This window comes from Suncus etruscus, chromosome 7, assembly GCF_024139225.1.
Source record: "Suncus etruscus isolate mSunEtr1 chromosome 7, mSunEtr1.pri.cur, whole genome shotgun sequence".
Lineage (NCBI taxonomy): Eukaryota > Metazoa > Chordata > Mammalia > Eulipotyphla > Soricidae > Suncus > Suncus etruscus.
In genome coordinates this window covers 43477992-43482540 of record NC_064854.1, presented here as the reverse complement: position 1 = coordinate 43482540, position 4549 = coordinate 43477992, and the positions used below count along the sequence as shown (strand labels likewise).

The 4549-nt window shown below is 43.4% G+C and overlaps 1 non-coding gene across 1 annotated transcript; it reads right to left on the bottom strand.

Moving 5' to 3' along the window:
* Positions 1–1007: 1007 nt before the first annotated feature.
* LOC126014985 (U6 spliceosomal RNA) lies at positions 1008–1114 on the bottom strand. Its single transcript, XR_007497898.1, has one exon. It is a non-coding gene; the product is annotated as a U6 spliceosomal RNA (small nuclear RNA).
* Between the last annotated feature and the right edge of the window lie 3435 nt (positions 1115–4549).

Genomic DNA, 4549 nt, shown 5'->3' with positions numbered 1-4549 from the left:
ACTTACCACTTTTAATAGGCTCAACATGTAAATACCTAGAACTGCAGACTTCCTGCCCATGTTTATTTACTAAATCATGCGCAATGAATACATCTTTAAAAATATTCATTCATTCATTCATTCATTCATAACTTGCACGAATCACCTCACATTGAGCTCAATAAACTGAGACTCGTGGAGATTGGGAGACTTCGCAAGTCATGGCATATGCCAACCTGTGCTTTGTTTAAACCCTAAAAGTGCCTCAATCCCGCATTACCGATTGCACAAGAGAAGTGGGAACCTGACGATTCCACGAAACTGAACCAGACACAAGATGTGCTTGACGCTGGGGATGCGCAGGTAGTTATGTATAAGCAGGTTAGAACTGTCTGAGCTGCCTCCATCCCTGACAAGGCATCACAAAGCCCCTTTAAAAAACTTTCCATGGGGGCCGGAGAGGTGGCGGTAAGGTGTCTGCCTTGCAAGCACTAACCAAGGAAGGATCGCGGTTCGATCCCCCCGCGTCCCACATGGTCCCCCCAAGCCAGGGGCAATTTCTGAGTGCTTAGCCAGGAGTAACCCCTGAGCATCAAAACGGGTGTGCCTCCCCCAAAAAAAACTTTCCATGAAGATTAAATGAGTTATTGCAGAGCATTTACTTATGATTGGCACAAAGCAAGTACCCAGGTCTTTACTGTTCATTACCCAAAAAAGTGAGTAGCAGTTTCCACATCAGCCTTGTAGCTTCTCTAGAAGATTCCATGAGTTGCTTCCCATTGACTATGGGTTTGGGGAGAACTTTAACCTGTGTGTTCACATAAAGTATTAGTGTATGCATGAATTATTTGAGTTGCTACTGTTGTTAAACACCTAGTGAGAAAACTACAATATTTATTACACTGTTTAAATTTTTTGAGGGGGTGTTTCACCTACCAATATTCAGGGTGGTGGTTCCCCCTAAAACAAAACTATATAGTAAAAGGAATTGAATCACTGTTTTTCTTTTTTCTTTTTTTTTTTTTCAAAAAAATATGGAACGCTTCACGAATTTGCGTGTCATCCTTGCGCAGGGGCCATGCTAATCTTCTCTGTATCGTTCCAATTTTAGTATATGTGCTGCCGAAGCGAGCACTGAATCACCGTTTTTCAATGAAATTATTTTTGGTGTGTTTGTTTTAGGGTCACACAGGTGGTGTTCAGAGCTTGCTTCTGTCTGTGCGCAGGGATCACTTTTTTGTTTTTGTTTTTGGGCCACACCCAGCGGTACTCAGGGGTTACTCCAGGCGCTGCTCTCAGAAGTTGCTCCTGGCAGGCACAGGGAACCATACGGGATGCTAGGGAATGAACATGGGTCCACCCTGGCTCGGCCACGTGCAAGGTAAATGCCCTACTGTTCTGCTATGACTTCAGCCCAGGGATCACTTCTGATGGGGCTCAGGAAGTCATTCAAGGGGAAATAATTCAAGGAGAATTAATCTTGGATCAGCTGTTTGCAAGGCAAGCACCTACCTTCTTTCTTTTTTTTTTAAATATAAATCTTTAAGCACCATGATTACGAGCATGTTTGTAGTTGGGTTTCAGAAACAGAACACCCCACCACCACCACCAGTGCAACATTCCCACCACCAATGGCCCCCTCCTCCCCCACCCTTGCCTGTATTCAAGACAGACTTTCTACTCATTCTTTAACATTGTCATGCTAGTTGTTAGTGTAGTTATTTCCCTAACAGAGTTCATCACTCTTTGTGGTGCGCTTCAAATTGTGAGCCGGTCCTTCCAGCCCTTCCAGTCCTTAACTCTATTGTTTCTGGGCCTTATTACAGTAATGTCTTTAATTTTTCTTAAGACCCATAGATGAATGAGACTATTCTGTGTCTCTCTCCCTCTGACTTATTTCACTTAATAGATTCCATGTACATCCAGGTATAGGAAAAATCCATGACTTCATCTCTCCTGACAGATGCATAATATTCCACTGTGTATATGTACCATAGTTTCTTTATCCATTCATCTGTTGAAGGGCATCTTGGTTGTTTCCAGAGTCTGGCTATTGTAAATAGCATTGCAATTAAAATATCTGTGTGAGGAAGGGATTTTTGAATTGTGTTTTTGTGTTCCTAGGGTATATCCCCAGGAGTGGTATAGCTGGATCATATGGGAGTTCAATTTACATTTTTTTGAGGAATTTCTATATTGTTTTCCATAAAGGCTGGACTAGATGGCATTCCTACCAGCAGTGAATAAGAGTTCCTTTCTCTCCACATCCCCACCAGCACTGATTGTTCTTGTTCTTTGTGATGTGTGCCAGTCTCTGTGGTCGCCTGACCTTCTGTATTATTTCTTCAGCTTTCCAGTGGTTTTTAATAATCTTAGTTTCCTATATTTTTTCTGGTTCTTTATTATTTATTCCCATTCATCTATTTATTATCTGCATATAAGAATTTTAAATTGGGGGCCGGGCGGTGGCGCTCGAGGTAAGGTGCCTGCCTTACCTGCGCTAGCCTAGGAGACGGACCGCGGTTCGATCCCCCGGCATCCCATATGGTCCCCCAAGCCAGGAGCGACTTCTGAGCGCATAGCCAGGAGTAACCCCTGAGCGTCACCGGGTGTGGCCCAAAAACCAAAAAAAAAAAAAAAAAAAAAAAAAAAAAAAAAAAAAAAAAAAAAGAATTTTAAATTGGGGCTGGAGTGATAGCACAGCAGCAAGGCGTTTGACTTGCATGCTGCTGATCCAGGATAGATCCAGGTTCAATCCCTGGCATCCAATATGTTCTCCAGAGCCTGCCAGGAGCAACCTCTAAGCATCGTCGTCAGATGTGGCCCAAAAACCAAAAAATAAAAAAAAATTTTTTGTTTTTAAATATTGTTTTTTTTTTTTTTTAGTTTTTGGGTCACACCTGGCGGTGCTCAGGGGTTACTCCTGGCTGTCCGCTCAGAAATAGCTCCTGGCAGGCACGGGGGACCATATGGGACACCGGGATTCGAACCAACCACCTTTGGTCCTGGATTGGCTGCTTGCAAGGCAAACGCCGCTGTGCTATCTCTCCGGGCCCTAAATATTGTTTTTTTTTTGTTTGTTTTTGGTTCACACTTGGGTTATTCCTGGCCATGCTCAGAGACCATATGGGATACCAGGAATTGAACCCAGGCAAGAATCCTAACTGCTGTACTATCACTTTGGCACTGAATTTTAAATATTGTAGTTCAACAATAGGCTTTGTGTGCGTAACTGTATTGTGTGTGTTGAGGACAGCACTATAGGCCTCATGCTTGCAAACAGCTATTGAGACATCCTCCAGTTCAATACATCCCACTAGAAATCCTTTAAGTTTTTTTTCAACAACTCTTTAACTTTAAGCTATAAAATAATTGAAATAAAAAAACCCTTGTTTCTCTTTCACTTGAAATTTCTTGTCTTTTACAGAGAACTGGCAAATGTTCTTCTAGAAGAAATATATTTATCACGTTCAATGAAAAATCCTGGTCAAAGGGTCAGAAAGATAGTACAGTGATCAAGGCCCTTGCCTTTTTTGCAGCTGTTTAATCTCCAGCACCCCAAAACCAGGTGTGGCCCAAAAACAGGAAGGAAGAAAGGAAGGAAGGGAGAAAAGGAAGGAGAAAAGGAAGGAAGAAAGGAGGGAAGGAAGAGAGAAGGAAGAAAGGAGGGAAAGAAGGAAGGAAGGAAGGAAGGAAGGAAGGAAGGAAGGAAGGAAGGAAGGAAGGAAGGAAGGAAGGAAGAAGGACCTGGTAGAATGTTTGAGATCATCTAGGTGTAAAGACAAGTCTTCCTTTTTATTATTTTTTGTTTGTTTGCTTGTTTAGTTTGGAGTCATACCTGGCAGTGCTCAGGGCTTTTTCCTGATTTTGTGCGTAGGGATCACTCTTGGTGGCTCAGGAACTATATGGGACATTGAGGATCAAGTCCAGAGTGTCTGTATGCTATACTTTGTCCCCAGAAAGACTAATCTTCACAGTTGCCGAGTCTGTTTGAGAAAATGGATCTTGGGGCCGGTGAGGTGGCGCTAGAGGTAAGATGTCTGCCTTGCAAGCACTAGCCAAGGAAGGACCATGGTTCGATCCCCCAGCATCCCATATGGTTCCCCAAGCCAGGGGCAATTTCTGAGCGCTTAGCCAGGAGTAAACCCTGAGCATCAAACGGGTGTGACCCAAAAACAAACAAACAAACAAACAAAAAAAAAACAAAAAAAGAGAGAAAATGCATCTTTCTTGGTTGTTCAGATCCTCTATGCACTTCCATAAAGGTCCCAGAGAGCATGTGATAGTTACCACAAGTAAAGAAGCTCAAACATCAACAAGCACTGCAGCCAAGTGTATGAGTACCACAATCTATGTACAAACCCAGGGCTAGCACCACAGTCACTGCAACAAGGAAAGGAAGAGGGGAGTGTGGGAGGGGTTAGAAAGGAATAAATAAAGAAATCTGGGGCCAGCGTGGTGGCGCTAGAAGTAAGGTGTCTGCCTTACCAGCGCTAGCCTAGGACAGACCGTGGTTAGATCCCCTGGAGTTCCATATGGTACCCCCAGCGCATAGCCAGGAGTAACCCCT